This window comes from Hyla sarda, chromosome 8 (genome assembly GCF_029499605.1).
Source record: "Hyla sarda isolate aHylSar1 chromosome 8, aHylSar1.hap1, whole genome shotgun sequence".
NCBI classification, from domain to species: Eukaryota; Metazoa; Chordata; class Amphibia; order Anura; family Hylidae; genus Hyla; species Hyla sarda.
In genome coordinates, this window is record NC_079196.1 from 14,420,424 (window position 1) to 14,440,479 (window position 20,056).

The window sequence follows — 20,056 nt, forward strand, 5'->3', positions numbered from 1 at the left end:
TACCTACACACATACCTATACACCACTGTCTTTTAGATACATATACTTACACAACCCTATACCTACACATATACCTATACACAACCGTCTTTTAGATGCATACATACACTTACACAACCCTATACCTACACATATACCTATACACCATCGTCTTTTAGATACATACACAACCCAATACCTACACACATACCTATACACCATCGTCTTTTAGATACATACTTACACAACCCTATACCTACACACCACAGACCCCCATGGACGTCCCCTCCCTCCACCTGTCAGGCCGCCATTCCCTGTGAATGATTTGCCCCATAGCAGCTGTTCTGCAGATAATGCACATTTTCCATCTCCTGCGTGAGAACATTTTTTATTTCAGATTCTGAATATTTCGGAGGCGTTTTTCTTAGATAACTTAAAACTCATCCCAGCGACATTTCTTTCAATTTTTTATGCATAAACACAATGTGATGAATGTTCTGGTTCCAGCGCGGCCGTTATCTTCTCAGCATCAATCACCTCCGCTGCCGGGGGGGAGGGGGGTGGTGGGATCATTGTTTGCGACATATTTAAAAAATAAATGACAGAAACGATGAAAGTGAAACGCGGAGACTGAGAAAAGCGGATGGCGCCTCCTCAGGGATCGGCAATAAAGTGCAGGTTCTGTGCCGCGATGACTCATTACCCCATCCTCCTCAGGTCACTGCGCCGCTTCCTCCCCACCACTACACCAACTTTATTCGCTAAGCAACATTTGATCTGACACTGAACGCAGACGACTGTGGGGACTGGGACGCGGCTTTTACTAACAAGGATGTGAGAAAATACACGTTTTTGGCTGTAAAGTTGCGTGATGTCTGCCCTGGATGACATCCCCCGTCTTCATGACTTAGTTATGTCTTCCGGGCAGTCTTACATAGAGATGACTTTGTCGTTTTGCTTGTATTTTTAGCCAAAACAAAGATTAGAACCAACAGAGAATAAACTTCTATAACAGTGGTCTCCAACCTGCGGACCTCCAGAAGTTGCAAAACTACAACTCCCAGCATGCCCTTGGCTGTCCGGGCATGCTGGGAGTTGTAGTTTTGCAACATCTGGGGGTCCGCATGTTGAAGACCACTGTTCTGTAATGTACAATCGGCGCCTTTTACTACGTGTGAACCCAGCCGTACGGTGTCCATTTTAGGACATCGTTAGTCATCAGACACAACTCCGTCCTCCGTCATGTGAAACGGCGTCCCGCCTACTCCCTCGGACCAATCGCCATCAATCGTCAGCCGCAACTCCGTCATCCATTATGTGAAATGGCGCCCCGCCTTCTCCCTCGGACCAATTGCCGTAAGTTGTCAAACGTAACTCCATCCTCCGTCATATGAAACGGCGTCCCGCCTCCTCCCTCAGACTAATCGCCGTCAGTCGTCAAACGTAACTCCGTCCTCCGTTATGTGAAATGGCGTCCCGCCTCCTCCCTCGGACCACTCGCCGTCAGTCATCAGCCACAACTCTGTCTGCCGTCATGTGAAACGATGTCTCGCCTACTCCCCTGGACCAATCGCCGTCAGTCGTCAGCCGCAACTCCGTCCTCCATTATGTGAAATGGCGTCCCGCCTCCTCCCTCGTATCAATCGCCATCAGTCATCAGCCGCAACTCCGTCCTCCTTCGTGTGAAACGGCATCCCGCCTCCTCCCTCGGACCAATCGCCGTCATTCGTCAGCCGCAACTCCGTCCTTCGTCAGGTGTAACAGCGTTTCGGATGACAGACTTTAGGATGACAAAGGAGGGGGTTGCGGCTGATGCTTGACGGAGATTGGGCCGAGGGAGCAGACGGGACAACTGACGGCGTCCTAAAATGGACACCGTATATAACAGTGGTTCGGGCATGCTAGGAGTTGTAGTTTTGCAAAATCTGGAGGTCCGCAGGTTGAAGACCACTGTTCTATAATGTACAATCGGCACCTTTTACTACATGTCAACCCAACCGAACAATCTCAGTACTAAGGCTGGGTTCACACCACGTTGTTGCAGTACAGTTCCCGTATAAGGTTTTCGGATGTAAAACGGATTCCTCAAAACCGGACTAAACTGTATCAAAATGTGTTTACACATTTTAACCCATATGCGGTTTGAAAAATGATGTCCTGTTGTATCCGTTTTATAAGAAGAGAAAGTATACTTTTTAACTTTTCACTCTATTATGAATAAAGTTTCCCTTGTTTGATTGAAATTCCAAGAAAAAAACTATGCAAAGTCAAAAACCGTATGGTGCAAACCGGATGGAACCGTACGCACATACAGTTCTGTACGGTTCCCATTCACTCCCATGTTAAAAAAATCGAATACGGTTTCCATACAGTTTTTCACCTGGACCAAAATCTGTGGTAGGCTACAGTTTTGGGTACGGGAAAAAAACAGACAAAACCGTACAAGACGCAAAATGGATGCAACTGGATGCATCTTTTGTCATACGGTTTTCAATACGGTTCCGTACGGTTTTCACATTGAAAACGTATACAGGAACTGTATTGTAAAAACGTAGTGTGAACCCAGCCTAAGGCTGGGTTCACACCACGTTTTTGCAATACAGTTTTTTTTCAGGTTTTTGATAAAAAAAACGGATTCCTCAAAACCTGACTAAACTGTATCAAAACGTGTGTACAAAGTTTTATCTGTATACGGTTTGAAAAGTGATGTCCGGTTGCATACGTTTTGAACTTTTCACTCCATTATGAATAAAGTTTCGCTTGTTTGACTGAAATTCCAAGAAAAAAAACTGTGCAAAGTCAAAAACCGTATGGTAAAAACTGGATGGAACCGTACGCACATACAGTTCTGTACGGTTCCCATTGACTCCCATGTTAAAAAAAAAAACGTATACGGGTCTATACGGTTTTTCACCTGGACCAAAAACCGTGGTGGGCCACGGTTTTCTGTCCAGAAAAAAAAAAGTAAAAAAAACGTGTGGTGTGGAAAACGGAGACAACCGTATGCAATATGGTGCATAGGGTTTTGAATGGAAAGTCTATGGCCAAGGTTTTCCGTGCGGTTACATAGGTTTTTTTTTTTTTTTTTTTTTTTTTAAACCGTATCCAAAAACTGTATAGAAAATCGTGGTGTGAACCCAGCCTAAGACAGGTTTTCAGTAATTTTTTGCTACATTGGCCCTGATTTACTAAGACTGTTGTGTAGGTTTCTTTGTGGGTTTTAATTCCCTACAATTTATTTTCTACGGTATTTACTAAGGTTTCCCTCCATTTCCCACTTTCCCTCCATTTTGCTTTTTTTTACACATGTTCTGATCTGTCAGGTTTTCCTCAGCTGAAATCCACCACATTTTCTGTGGAAACCTTAGTAAATATGTTGGGTTTTTGTGAAAATGTCGGTGACCCGCCTCCTTTTCTGTGGCCATTTCCACTTTTCCATGTGACCATTTAGAGTTTTCTCAGTAAAATGGAGAGTTAAGGTTCACACTGAGTAATTCCTCTTGAATTCTCCGCTTAGAAATAATTAACATCTGTTTTGCCATTGACTTCAATGTATTTTACTCTGCACTGTTCATACTGCGCAAATTCCACTCGTGGAATACCGCCGCAGAATTCCGTTCCACTAGAAGAAAGAACATGTACGTGAGCAGAAGTCCATTGAAGTCAATGGTAAAAAATGTTTCGCTTGAAGTCGTTTCTGCACGGAATTTGGTTTGTGGTAGCGGGGTGTGATGAGGGCAGATGTTGTTACCCTAGGGGCAGATGGCATTAACCCCTTGTATTCGTGATACCATAGCGTGGTTTAGCCTATAACCACCTGTAGGTATACCGCTGGATCCTGGGCTAGGCACGGGGGGCAATAATGACTCTGACGCCAAGTTACGGACAACAGCAGCTTTACTGAGGGTAGACAGATGGTAAAGTCTATACAGTTCAGCCAGGGCCAAGGAGGTGACCAGTGACACAGAAACCTTAAGGGCTTGCTGGGACTTGTAGTAGGACTGGACAATTGAATGCAGACCACGCTGACTTGACAGATGACAGGGACTGACTTGACTCATAAAGCTGTGACTTTATCTTACTTGACTTGATGGCGGCTGCAGGACTGGACTTTGAGGTCTCCAACACTCTGGACACACAGACTAGACAAGACTGCACTGGACCTCAGCAGAAGAGAGAGAAGCTCCACCCAGGGGTTATATGGGGAGACTAGCAGGGAGCCCATAGGTCACTGTATGGGGGAGACTAGCAGGGAGCCCATAGGTCACTGTATGGGGGAGACTAGCAGGGAGCCCATAGGTCACTCTTGGGGCCACCTGGTCATTGGTACCTCCTGGGTAACAATCACATGACATATCACATGGTATAACTCTTAAAGCAACATTACATTTTATAATACAATACACTGCAGAACATATGTACAGGGGGGAACAGGTGCAAGGGGCCCAGGGGACACTGATTAAAAACACCAGACTCTTATTTCACCTTTAAATGATCTGCCAATCCTAAAGGTTCACATACTTTTGACACTTACAGATACCTAAATATACTTTTCCTTAATAAATTAACAAATGTAATGTTTGTGACCCAACATGCTGGGTAAGTAGAAATGTACTGAGCCTCTGGCATCAGAAGTGTCCTGAGAACTGGCACCAGAAGAGGCCCAATTTGTACCTGCTTTTGGGGATACTCTCCCCTATGACAACTTTCTCTTTGTAAAGGTGCCCATCAGTCCGGAGTCGCCTACCGGGAAACTGGGAAAATTCCCGGTAGGCCGGCTGCCTTGTGTGTCAGCAGTGGCTGGAGGAGTCCCGACACAAACATCAGTCACTGTATCAGCCTGTCAGGATTTTGGACCTGTGCACCGTAGCATCACACATAGGTCCTAAGACCGACAGCTAACACAAAGAGCGGAGGATACAGAGTCTTTACTATATACTGTACAGACAGGACACTCACTGCTGCCTCTCCTCTCTCCTCCTCACTGCTCTTATGGCTCCTCCCACTGACAGCACACAGGAAGAGGAGGAGCTTGGAGGAAGATGTGCTGCACTGGGTGAGAGGGGAACTGCTATGTGTGTGTGTGGTGGGTGGGTTATGGAGTCCTGCTGTGTGTGTGTGTGTGTATTGGGGGCTGGAGAGGGGAGATGTGTTATGTGGGCTTTGGGGGGAGAGGTTCCTGGAAAGGGGAAACCTGCTGTTATTACTGTGTGAGGAAAGGGGGCACTTTGGTTTACTTTTTTTTAATTAATTAAAAACATTTTTTTATTAAAGGGGTACTCCACTGTCCAGTGTTCCAGGTGTTCGGAACATTTAGTTTCAAACACTGTGCACAAGCTGCGGGGGTCAGCCCCGCCCCCCTCGCATTCCAAAAAGAAAAGAATTTCCTGTGTAGTATTCAGCACCTAATAAGTACAGGAAGGATTAAGATTTTTTAATAGAAGTAATTTACAAATATGTTTAACTTTCTGCCACCAGTTGATTTAAAAGAAAAAAGGTTTTCACCGGAGTACCCCTTTAATTACTCTTCACATGAGTTGGTATGAATAAAAACCCTTGCCTGTGAGATCCATGACGTCACTGAGGAAGAGCGCGCATGCGCTTGAAACGCGTATGTCTATGGAGGGGGTCGGTTTTACTGTGTGATGTTTGTCGATTTTTGATACGGAGAAAATAAAGCTGCATAACTTTCATCTGGTGCCGGATCATTGTTTATTCTTCTGGGCTGGTTTATATCCCCAGTCTGGCCCTGGTGCCCATACACCTTATACTAACACAGTGGCTGCAGCTGACTGACTAAGGTGTACGTCAGCTTCCTTACTCTCCACAGACAGATGCCAGTAGAGAGAAGGTATATAGAAAAACACAGAAAAAATCCCTCACCACCAAAAAATTCTCACCACCAACACATGTTTGTAAGACAAAGAAGGGTTGTTAAATAAACTTACACTTGGTGAGTGTTTTTTTGCAAACTACTCACACTCTTCAAATGCATGTGTCTCACAATCTCTAATGTGGATCCTTTATCCACTTCAATCCTATTCGGTAAGCTCCGAGCCGCCCGAGGAAGAATAGAAAGGACAACAAAAAATGCAAAAATTGGAGAGCGGACGATTTCCACTTAGCTTATCCACAGATTCATTAAACAGCTCCTCAGCACTTACTTCACTGAGAGGGGTATATACGTCCGTTACCCCCCTCAATTCCTGCCAGCCTTACTATGAGCCTCCCGAGGACTCCATGAGACTCCTAGGATGTCCTCTTAGCAGCCCCCGTAAGGACATTTATTTAGTGATCTGGCTCCTAGGAGGCCTTGCCAGCCGCACCTACAATGACTTCACCTGAATGCTCTAACATTACCTACATGGACCGTTCTTCGGAGATCCATCCAGCAACACGAGTCCTTGGTGACATAAATTGGGAGTACACAAGCTAAATGAAGACATTTGAAGAGCATCCTAAATAGTACCTGTAAATGACACATACTGTATGAGAAAAACATGCTAAATATAGGAGAAAACCAATGAGGTTACCCAAAACAGTTAGGGATGCAATAAATGATAAGAAGAATACATTCTGTAAAAAGAACATTAGCAAAAATTGCAGCAGAGAGAACAATTGCCATAGAAAGTAAAAAGAACTGCGGTGGCCCAGTACAGGAGGTGTTACCCTGTGCTCCTGCTGTCCTGTCAGGCAGCCTCCTTCGGTGTCCCCAAGGTCCCCTGTACTTGTTTCCCCATTGTAAATATGTTTTACCATGTAAAGTGTTATAAAATGTGATGTTGCTTTAAGAGTTATACCATGTGATATGTCATGTGATTGTTACCCAGGAGGTACCAGTGACCAGGTGATCCCAAAAGTGACCTATGGGCTCCCTGCTAGTCTCCCCTGGGTGGAGCTTCTCTCTCTTCTGCTGAGGTCCAGTGCAGTCTTGTCTAGTGTGTGTGTCCAGAGTGTTGGAGACCTCAAAGTCCAGTCCTGCAGCCGCCATCAAGTCAAGTAAGGTAAAGTCACAGCTTTATGAGTCAAGTCAGTCCCTGTCATCTGTCACGTCAGCGTGGTCTGCATTCAATTGTCCAGTCCTACTACAAGTCCCAGCAAGCCCTTAAGGTCTCTGCGTCACTGGTCACCTCCTTGGACCCTGTCTGAACTGTATAGACTTTACCATCTGTCTACCCTCGGTAAAGCTACCATTGTCCGTAACTTGCCGTCGGAGTCATTATTGCCCCCCATGCCTAGCCCACGATCCAGCGATATACCTTTGGGTGGTTTTAGGTTAAACCACACCCTGGCATCACGAATACAATGGGTTAATGCCATCTGCCCCTAGGGTAACAACATCTACCCTGCACTACACAACCTGCCACCACAGAACCAAAAAATATTCTTCACCTACATAACTAATAAAATAAATAATAAATAATCTGGTTGTAATGCTGGAGTAGGATGAGAAAAAGGTCAATCTACTAAATTCCTTCCTCTCTTCTCTACTGTATTTACACAGGAAATCCAATGTCAGATAACAGGGGAAGGGATAAAGTAAATTCTCATCAAATCTTGCCTGTTTAACCCAACAAGAAGTGCGATGCCACCTTAGTAACATTCATCCATCCAAGGGTTTTGCAGGAATTAGGTACTGTGCTAGACAGACCCTTATTCCTTATATTTGAAGATTCTATAATGACAGGAAATGTTCCACAGGGCTAGAGGAAAGAAAGTTTCACCATAATCACAGACTCCACGGGAGGTTTCTGTCCTCCCTGAGCTCGCCTTAGGACACCTGCGTTACGGTTTGACAGGTGTACCTCCCCATTCAAACTCCCCACTTGCGACTGTCCCCGGATAGAGCGTTAAAGGGGTACTCCGCTGCTCAGTGTTTGGAACAAACTGTTCCGAACGCTGGAGCCGGCGGCGGGAGCTAGTGACATCATAGCTCGTGACGCCCCGTCCCCTCATAACGTCACACCCCGCCCCCTCAATGCAAGTCTATGGGATGGGGCCTGACAGCTGTCATGCCCCCTTCCATAGACTTGCACTGAGGGGGCGGGGTGCGATGTCATGAGGGGGCGGGGCTATGACATCACAAGCTCCCGACTCCAACATTTAGAACAGTTTGTTTCAAACGATGAGCAGCGGAGTACCCATTTAAACCAGAGATTTATTCTGATGCCATATTGGAGTCTGAAATAATTTTTTCCTCTGTTATGGGGAAATTGGCATCAGTTTAATTGTTTTTTGTTTCTGGCCTTACTCTCTATCAACAAAATAGGGTTTTTGGTTGATCACCTGAATGTACCGACTCCCATGAGGTCCTTCCTACAGAACTTATGATGACATGACCTAAATGTACCTATGAGGTCCTTCCTACAGAACCTATGATGACATCACCTGATTGTTTTGGCTCCTAGGAGGTTCTACCACCAGCGCCTATAATGACACCACCCCACTCCTCCTAGGGTCTACTTCAGCGCCTATAATGACACCACCACCCCACTCCTCTTAGGGTCTACTTCAGCGCCTATAATGACACCACCACCCCACTCCCCCTAGGGTCTACTCTAGCGCCTATAATGACACCACCCCACTCCTCCTAGGGTCTACTCCAGCGCCTATAATGACACCACCACCCCACTCCTTCTAGGGTCTACTCCAGCGCCCATAATAATACCACCACCCCACTCCTCTTAGGGTCTACTCCAGCGCCTATAATGACACCACCACCCCACTCCTCCGAGGGTCTACTCCAGCGCCTATAATGACACCAACACCCCACTCCTCCTAGGGTCTACTCCAGCGCCTATAATGACACCAACACCCCACTCCTCCTAGGGTCTACTCCAGCGCCTATAATGACACCACCACCCCACTCCTCCTAGGGTCTACTCCAGCGCCTATAATGACACCACCACCCCACTCCTCCTAGGGTCTACTCCAGCGCCTATAATGACACCACCACCCCACTCCTCCTAGGGTCTACTCCAGTGCATATAATCACACCACCACCCCACTCCTCCTAGGGTCTACTCCAGCGCCTATAAAGACACCACCACCCCACTCCTCCTAGGGTCTACTCCAGCACCTATAATGACACCACCACCCCACTCCTCCGAGGGTCTACTCCAGCGCCTATAATGACACCACCACCCCACTCCTCCTAGGGTCTACTCCAGCGCCTATAATGACACCACCACCCCACTCCTCCTAGGGTCTACTCCAGCGCCTATAATGACACCACCACCCCACTCCTCCTAGGGTCTACTCCAGCGCCTATAATGACACCACCACCCCACTCCTCCTAGGGTCTACTCCAGCGCCTATAATGACACCACCACCCCACTCCTCCTAGGGTCTACTCCAGCGCATATAATGACACCACCACCCCACTCCTCCTAGGGTCTACTCCAGTGCCTATAATGACACCACCACCCCACTCCTCCTAGGGTCTTCTCCAGCGCCTATAATGACACCACCACCCCACTCCTCCTAGGGTCTACTCCAGCGCCTATAATGACACCACCACCCCACTCCTCCTAGGGTCTACTCCAGCACCTATAATGACACCACCACCCCACTCCTCCTAGCGTCTACTCCAGTGCCTATAATGACACCACCACCCCACTCCTCCTAGGGTCTTCTCCAGCGCCTATAATGACACCACCACCCCACTTCTCCTAGGATCTACTCCAGCGCCTATAATGACACCACTACCCCACTCCTCCTAGGGTCTACTCCAGCACCTATAATGACACCACCACCCCACTCCTCCTAGGGTCTACTCCAGCGCCTATAATGACACCACCACCCCACTCCTCTTAGGGTCTACTCCAGCGCCTATAATGACACCACCACCCCACTCCTCATAGGGTCTACTCCAGCGCCTATAATGACATCACCACCCCACGCCTACTAGGGTGTACTCCAGCGCCTATAATGACACCACCACCCCCTCCTCCTAGGGTCTACTCCAGCGCCTATAATGACACCACCACCCCACTCCTCCTAGGATCTACTCCAGCGCCTATAATGACACCAACACCCCACTCCTCCTAGGGTCTACTCCAGCGCCTATAATGACACCACCACCCCACTCCTCCTAGGGTCTACTCCAGCGCCTATAATGACACCACCACCCCACTACTCCTAGGGTCTACTCCAGCGCCTATTATGACACCACCACCCCACACCTCCAAGGGTCTACTCCAGTGCCTATAATGACACCACCACCCCACTCCTCCTAGGGTCTACTCCAGCACCTATAATAACACCACCACCTTACTCCTCCTAGGGTCTACTCCAGCGCCCATAATGACACCACCACCCCACTCCTCCTAGGGTCTACTCCAGCGCCTATAATGACACCAATCCCCCCCTCCTAGGGTCTACTCCAGCGCCTATATTGACACCACCACCCCACTCCTCCTAGGGTCTACTCCAGCGCCTATAATAACACCACCACCCCACTCCTCCTAGGGTCTACTCCAGCACCTATAATGATACCACCACCTCACTCCTCCTAGGGTCTACTCCAGCACCTATAATGACACCACCACCCCACTCCTCCTAGGGTCTACTCCAGCGCCTATAATGACACCACCACCCCACTCCTCCTAGGGTTTACTCCAGCGCCTATAATAACACCACCACCCCACTCCTCCTAGGGTTTACTCCAGCGCCTATAATGACACCACCACCCCACTCCTCCTAGGGTCTACTTCAGCGCCTATAATGACACCACCACCCCACTCCTCCTAGGGTCTACTCCAGCGCCTATAATGACACCACCACCCCACTCCTCCTAGGGTCTACTCCAATGCCTATAATGACACCACCACCCCACTCTTCCTAGGGTCTACTCCAGCGCCTATAATGACACCACCCTCCCACTCCTCCTAGAGTCTACTCCAGCGCCTATAATGACACCACCCTCCCACTCCTCCTAGGGTCTACTTCAGCGCCTATAATGACACCACCACCCCACTCCTCCTAGGGTCTACTCCAGCGCCTATAATGACACCACCACCCCACTCCTCCTAGGGTCTACTCCAATGCCTATAATGACACCACCACCCCACTCCTCCTAGGGTTTACTCCAGCGCCTATAATGACACCACCACCCCACTCCTCCTAGGGTCTACTCCAGCGCCTATAATGACACCACCACCCCACTCCTCCTAGGGTCTACTCCAGCGCCTATAATGACACCACCACCCCACTTCTCCTAGGGTCTACTCCAGCGCCTATTATGACACCACCACCCCACACCTCCAAGGGTCTACTCCAGTGCCTATAATGACACCACCACCCCACTCCTCCTAGGGTCTACTCCAGCACCTATAATAACACCACCACCTTACTCCTCCTAGGGTCTACTCCAGCGCCTATAATGACACCACCACCCCACTCCTCCTAGGGTCTACTCCAGCGCCTATAATGACACCAATCCCCCCCTCCTAGGGTCTACTCCAGCGCCTATAATGACACCACCACCCCACTCCTCCTAGGGTCTACTCCAGCGCCTATAATAACACCACCACCCCACTCCTCCTAGGGTCTACTCCAGCACCTATAATTACACCACCACCTCACTCCTCCTAGGGTCTACTCCAGCACCTATAATGACACCACCACCCCACTCCTCCTAGGGTCTACTCCAGCGCCTATAATGACACCACCACCCCACTCCTCCTAGGGTCTACTCCAGCGCCTATAATGACACCACCACCCCACTCCTCCTAGGGTTTACTCCAGCGCCTATAATGACACCACCACCCCACTCCTCCTAGGGTCTACTTCAGCGCCTATAATGACACCACCACCCCACTCCTCCTAGGGTCTACTTCAGCGCCTATAATGACACCACCACCCCACTCCTCCTAGGGTCTACTCCAGCGCCTATAATGACACCACCACCCCACTCCTCCTAGGGTCTACTCCAATGCCTATAATGACACCACCACCCCACTCTTCCTAGGGTCTACTCCAGCGCCTATAATGACACCACCCTCCCACTCCTCCTAGAGTCTACTCCAGCGCCTATAATGACACCACCACCCCACTCCTCCTAGGGTCTACTCCAGTGCCTATAATGACACCACCACCCCACTCCCCCTAGGGTCTACTCCAGCACCTATAATGACACCACCACCCCACTCCTCCTAGCGTCTACTCCAGCGCCTATAATGACACCACCACCCCACTCCTCCTAGGGTCTACTCCTTGCAGTACCTACAATAACATCACATGCATGTACCACCTCCTAGGATTTCTTCCCAGCAGCACCTACAGACACGTCCTTTACATTCTTATGAATTATTTGTCCGTGTTAATATGCTCATCTGCCCAGGAGAATGGATCCCTGACAACTCAAGAGCTGAGACGTCTGGACTTGTTAGGTCTAAACTTGGGAGGGATTCGGTTTGTGCTGTTGCCAAGTTCTTCTCTTGCAGCTGAGAACTTCGGAGAACTCTCAGGGTCCACAGCGGCTGCGGCGTCCAGACATTCCACAGGATAACCCAGCACGGGGCCTGAAACGCGCTGCACGAGTCAATGAGCGAGAGTTAATATGTGTTGAGAAATTATGCACTAGGGTGGGACCATAGACACCTTATTAACAGGATAAAGTATTGTGGGTACATCTTAGCTACATTCCCACCCTGCATTCTGTCGCATGCATTGTAGGGGATACACAGCTCTTTGCATCAGAATTCCGTACGGCATGTCTATATGTCCAGAGTAGGAGAAAATCCCCATAGAAAACATATGCTGCTCTGGACAGTTCCTAAAATGAATAGATATGTAAGCAGAGAGCACTGTGGTCATGATGTCAGCAGAGAGCTCTGTGTTCCACAAAGAAAATAATTTCCTCTGTAGTATTCAGCAGCTAATAAGTACTGGAAGGATTAAAGGGGTACTCCGGTGGAAAACTTTTTTTTTATTTTTTTATCCACTGGTGCCAGAAAGTTCGACAGATTTGTAAATTTCTTTTTCTTTTTGGAACACAGTGCCCTCTGGTGACATCTCTGTCCATTTTAGGAACTGTCCAGAGCAGCATATGTTTGCTATGGGGATTTTCTCCTACCCTGGACAGTTCTTAAAATGGACAGAGATGTCAGCAGAGAGCACTGTGCTCATGATGTCAGCAGAAAGCTCTGTGTTCCAAAAAGAAAAGAATTTCCTCTGTAGTATTCAGCAGCTCATAAGTACCTGAAGGATTAAAAAATTTTAATAGAAGTAATTTACAAATCTGTTTAACTTTCTGACACCAGTTGATTTAAAAAAAAAAAAAAAAAAAAAAGTTTTCCACCAGAGTACCACTTTAAGAGATAACAATGCAGTAATCTGTATGAAGTAATACAGCTCTGAATGTGACTGGAGTAGTGTTTCCCAACCAGGGTACCGCCAGATGTTGCAAAACTACAACTCCCAGCATGCCTGGACAGCCAATGGCTGTCCAGGCATGCTGGGAGTTGTAGTTTTGCAACATCTGGAGGCACCCTGGTTGGGAAATACTAGACTAGAATATAGAGATGTGTGTAGGTCAGGCGTCCATCTTCACTACTCTTCTAGTAAATCACTTGTGGTTCAGTGGTGTGTATACTAGAGTTTGTATACTAAGCAGGGGTCACAGGCCAGCTGCAGAGCCTCAATTGTGAAGGCCCAGGCCGTAACACATTTGTCAGGTGTGTGTCCAAAGGGCCGCTGCAGTCCTGGGCATGAGGGAGACTTGTTTTACTCTGTAGACCAGTTTTTTTTTCCAACCAATGTGCCTCCAGCTGTTGCAAAACTACAACTCCCAGCATTCCAAGACAGCCGAACAGCTAGAGGCATACTGGTTGGGAAACACTGGTCTAGACGGATCCACTGTAACACATCCAAGGAGCATGTGATTCCACCTTGCAGGTATTCCCCACTGTAATGCCCATGTAGAGGTGCAGATAATATTCCCCACTGTAGTGCCCATGTAGAGGTGCAGAGAATATTCCCCACTGTAGTGCCCATGTAGAGGTGCAGATAATATTCCCCAATGTAGTGCCCATGTAGAGGTGCAGATAATATTCCCCACTGTAGTGCCCATGTAGAGGTGCATATAATATTCCCCACTGTAGTGCCCATGTAGAGGTGCAGATAATATTCCCCACTGTAGTGCCCATGTAGAGGTGCAGATAATATTCCCCACTGTAGTGCTCATGTAGAGGTGCAGATAATATTCCCCACTGTAGTGCCCATGTAGAGGTGCAGATAATATTCCCCACTGTAGTGCCCATGTAGAGGTGCAGATAATATTCAACACTGTAGTGCTCACGTAGAGGTGCAGATAATATTCCTCACTGAAATACTCACGTAGAGGTGCAGATAATATTCCCCACTGTAGTGCCCATGTAGAGGTGCAGATAATATTCCCCACTGTAGTGCTCATGTATAGGTGCAGATAATATTCCCCACTGTAGGGCCCATCTAGAGGTGCAGATAATATTCCCCACTGTAGTGCTCATGTAGAGGTGCAGATAATATTCCCCACTGTAGTGCCCATGTAGAGGTGCAGATAATATTCCCCACTGTAGGGATCATGTAGAGGTGCAGATAATATTCCCCACTGTAGGGCTCATGTAGAGGTGCAGATAATATTCCCCACTGTAGTGCCCATGTAGAGGTGCAGATAATATTCCCCACTGTAGTGCCCATGTAGAGGTGCAGATAACATTCCCAACTGTAGTGCCCATGTAGAGGTGCAGATAATATTCCCCACTGTAGTGCCCATGTAGAGGTGCATATAATATTCCCCACTGTAGTGCTCATGTAGAGGTGCAGAGAATATTCCCCACTGTAGTGCTCATGTAGAGGTGCAGATAATATTCCCCACTGTAGTGCCCATATAGAGGTGCAGATAATATTCCCCACTGTAATGCTGATGTAGAGGTGCAGATAATATTCCCCACTGTAGTGCTCACGTAGAGGTGCAGATAATATTCCCCACTGTAGGGTCCATCTAGAGGTGCAGATAATATTCCCCACTGTAGTGCCCATGTAGAGGGGCAGATAATATTCCCCACTGTAGTGCCCATGTAGAGGTGCAGATAATATTCCCCACTGTAGTGCTCATGTAGAGGTGCAGATAATATTCCCCACTGTAGTGCTCACGTAGAGGTGCAGATAATATTCCCCACTGTAGTGCTCACGTAGAGGTGCAGAGAATATTCCCCACTGTAGTGCTCACATAGAGGTGCAGAGAATATTCCCCACTGTAGTGCTCACGTAGAGGTGCAGAGAATATTCCCCACTGTAGTGCTCACGTAGAGGTGCAGAGAATATTCCCCACTGTAGTGCCCACGTAGAGGTGCAGATAATATTCCCCACTGTAGTGCCCATGTAGAGGTGCAGATAATATTCCACACTGTAGTGCCCATGTAGAGGTGCAGATAATATTCCCCACTGTAGTGCCCATGTAGAGGTGCATATAATATTCCCCACTGTAGTGCTCATGTAGAGATGCAGATAATATTCCCCACTGTAGTGGTCATGTAGAGGTGCATATAATATTCCCCACTGTAGTGCCATGTAGAGGTGCAGATAATATTCCTCACTGTAGTGCTCACGTAGAGGTGCAGATAATATTCCCCCACTGTAGTGCCCATGTAGAGGTGCAGATAATATTCCCCACTGTAGTGCCCATGTAGAGGTGCAGATAATATTCCCCACTGTAGTGCCCATGTAGAGGTGCAGATAATATTCCCCACTGTAGTGCCCATCTAGAGGTGCAGATAATATTCCCCACTGTAGTGCCCATGTAGAGGTGCAGATAATATTCCCCACTGTAGTGCTCACGTAGAGGTGCAGATAATATTCCTCACTGTAATGCTCACGTAGAGGTGCAGATAATATTCCCCACTGTAGTGCCCATGTAGAGGTGCAGATAATATTCCCCACTGTAGTGCCATGTAGAGGTGCAGATAATATTCCCCACTGTAGGGCCCATTTAGAGGTGCAGATAATATTCCCCACTGTAGTGCTCATGTAGAGGTGCAGAGAATATTCCCCACTGTAGTGCCCATGTAGAGGTGCACATAATATTCCCCACTGTAGGGCTCATGTAGAGGTGCAGATAATATTCCCAACTGTAGGGCTCATGTAAAGGTGCAGATAATATTCCCCACTGTAGTGCCCATGTAGAGGTGCAGATAATATTCCCCACTGTAGTGCCCATGTAGAGGAGCCGAGAATATTCCCCATTGTAGTGCTCATGTAGAGGTGCAGATAATATTCCCCACTGTAGTGCCCATGTAGAGGAGCCGAGAATATTCCCCATTGTAGTGCTCATGTAGAGGAGCAGAGAATTTTCCCCACTGTAGTGCCCATGTAGAGGTGCAGATAATATTCCCCACTGTAGTGCCCATGTAGAGGTGCAGATAACATTCCCAACTGTAGTGCCCATGTAGAGGTGCAGATAATATTCCCCACTGTAGTGCCCATGTAGAGGTGCATATAATATTCCCCACTGTAGTGCTCACGTAGAGGTGCAGATAATATTCCCCACTGTAGTGCCCATGTAGAGGTGCAGATAATATTCCCCACTGTAGTGCCCATGTAGAGGTGCAGAGAATATTCCCCACTGTAGGGATCATGTAGAGGTGCAGATAATATTCCCCACTGTAGTGCCCATGTAGAGGTGCAGAGAATATTCCCCACTGTAGGGATCATGTAGAGGTGCAGATAATATTCCCCACTGTAGTGCCCATGTAGAGGTGCAGAGAATATTCCCCACTGTAGTGCCCATATAGAGGTGCAGATAATATTCCCCACTGTAATGCCCATGTAGAGGTGCAGATAATATTCCCCACTGTAGTGCCCATATAGAGGTGCAGATAATATTCCCCACTGTAGTGCCCATGTAGAGGTGCAGATAATATTCCCCACTGTAGTGCTCACGTAGAGGTGCAGATAATATTCCCCACTGTAGTGCCATGTAGAGGTGCAGAGAATATTCCCCACTGTAGTGCTCACGTAGAGGTGCAGAGAATATTCCCCACTGTAGTGCCATGTAGAGGTGCAGAGAATATTCCCCACTGTAGTGCTCATGTAGAGGTGCAGATAATATTCCCCACTGTAGTGCCATGTAGAGGTGCAGATAATATTCCCCACTGTAGTGCCCATGTAGAGGTGCAGATAATATTCCCCACTGTAGTGCTCACGTAGAGGTGCATATAATATTCCCCACTGTAGGGATCATGTAGAGGTGCATATAATATTCCCCACTGTAGGGATCATGTAGAGGTGCAGATAATATTCCCCACTGTAGTGCCATGTAGAGGTGCAGAGAATATTCCCCACTGTAGTGCCATGTAGAGGTGCAGAGAATATTCCCCACTGTAGGGATCATGTAGAGGTGCAGATAATATTCCCCACTGTAGTGCCCATGTAGAGGTGCAGAGAATATTCCCCACTGTAGTGCCCATGTAGAGGTGCAGAGAATATTCCCCACTGTAGTGCTCACGTAGAGGTGCAGATAACATTAACATGTGGCCCCGGACATTATACCGTAACCCCCTCAGGCGTGTTTTTCTGTTCAAAGCTTTATTTGTTCTCTGTAGATGTCAGGTATTGGACAGCGACCTCCGTGTGCACTCTGGCAGTGCAGCGGTTAACCGAGCGCGTTGGCCTTGTTGTTCAGTCAGCGCACATGTTTCTGGTTAGGGATGAGAACGCCATTTCTGCGAGATGGAGGCTTGTTTCATCTTTTTTTTCCTTCTCCCCCCTGAACGAGCTTCTTCCCCAGTTTGAGACTTGGCCGAGGAGCCGCCATCCACTTGCAGCCCCCTCAGAGGATTCAGCGTCAGCCCCCACCACAGGACCAGACCAGTTCAATGCCGCCAAATTCCACACAAGCGAACGGATTCCAGCACGATCAAATCAGAACCATCTTTCCTGGGTCTGAGAGCCCGGCAGGGGGCAGGAGAAGAGTCACAAGGCAGGAAATCGGAGCTCACAGCCGCCTCAACAATAAGAAGCAGTCATGGACGACAACTCTGCACAAGGCCGTTGTGCTTCGTATGAGACATCTGAGTGGTGGAAACAGACAGAAGGCTCACAATAATCTACTCACTCCAGACACACAACATGTCCTCCTGAAATGAGGGGTTAATAATTAACATATCTCAGTCATTACACCCTCAGTCGTTCCTGACTCATCTTCTATACAGGTGTGGTAATGAGGTGTGATGAGGGCAGATGTTGTTACCCTAGGGGCAGATGGCATTAACCCCTTGTATTTGTGATGCCAGTGCGTGGTTAATCCTCGATACCACCTGAAGTAATACCGCTGGATCCTGGGCTAGGCACGGGGGCAATAAAGACTCTGACGCCAAGTTACAGATAACGGTAGCTTTACTGAGTGTAGACAGATGGTAAAGTCTATACAGTTCGGCCAGGACCCAAGGAGGTGACCAGTGACGCAGAGACCTTAAGGACTTGCTGGGCCTTGTAGTAGGACTGGACAATTGAATGCAGACCACGCTGACTTGACAGATGACAGGGACTGACTGGACTCATAAAGCTGTGACTTTATCTTACTTGACTTGATGGCGGCTGCAGGACTGGACTTTGAGGTCTCCAACACTCTGGACACACACACTAGACAAGACTGCACTGGACCTCAGCAGAAGAGAGAGAAGCTCCACCCAGGGCTTATATGGGGGAGACTAGCAGGGAGCCCATAGGTCACTCTTGTGGTCACATGGTCACTGCTCCCTCCTGGGTAACAATCACATGACACATCACATGGTATAACTCTTAAAGATACAAGACACTTTATAATACAATACACTGCAGAACATATGTACAGGGGGGAACAGGTGCAAGGGAGCCCAGGGGACACTGAAGGAGGCTGCCTGACAGGACAGCAAGGGTACGGGGTAACATCTCCTGTACTGGGCCACCACACAGGTCACAGATGTTGAGTGACTACAGCTAATAGCCACCATGACAGCGCACTTTGTAGAACAACCTGCTTGTCTAAATGGTCAATGCTGGAAAACACAGTATAAATAACAGCACATAATAATGCCAGTCTGCAGCACCTAAAGCCAGCAAGGTATTATAGCAGTGTCCCCATCCAGTCCTTAGTATCCGCCAACATTCTCCATTGAAATAGAACTGGGAACAATTCAAATCCTGGTTTGTTGGTGAACCTGGAGGACTGGGTTGGGGACCTCTGTATTTTAGCATCACTAGAGTTGCGGTAACTCTTAGAAAAGAAATCATAGTGTGGCCATCATGGGAGGTTCACTTACCAACACCAGTGACCCACTGGAAGGAGAATGGACCGGACATCACCTGTTATTCAAGTAGATAATGGAGCAGAATAGAGAGGGCTATATATGTGCTGCTCATCCATATGTGTTAGGCTGCATTCACATCACGATTTAGGGGTACGCCACGATTATGGGGCTCATGCTGCACCCCATTCATTTAGTGACTCCAGTCGGCTCATTTTTGGACCATGTCAGTTCTTGCTGCCGGACTGAAAACCGTGGTCTTCTGCAATTCAAAAATGAGCCGACCAGAGTCACCAGCTGAAGTAAACGGGGTCCGGCGGGGATGCGGCAGCGGCTTTTTACATTCTCCCACCGGATCCGGCTGCCGTACCACAAAATCGTCATGTAAATGCAGCTTGGCAAGTGGTAAAATAAGGATCAGACATGACAGATCCCTGGATTATTTGTGATTCACACATCATAAAACAAGGATGACCAATATAATCAAGTATTTCTTAAACCAGTATACACCATGACAGTGTATACAGTATATGTGTGATATTACACAGGGAGCCGCAGCACTGCATGTGTTATATTACACGGGGAGCCTCCGCACTGCATGTGTTGTATTACACAGGGAGCCTCAGCACTGCATGTGTTATATTACACGGGGAGCCTCAGCACTGCATGTGTTATATTACACGGGGAGCCTCAGCACTGCATGTGTTATATTACACGGGGAGCCTCAGTACTGCATGTGTTATATTACACGGGGAGCTGCAGCACTGCATGTGTTATATTACACGGGGAGCCTCAGCACTGCATGTGTT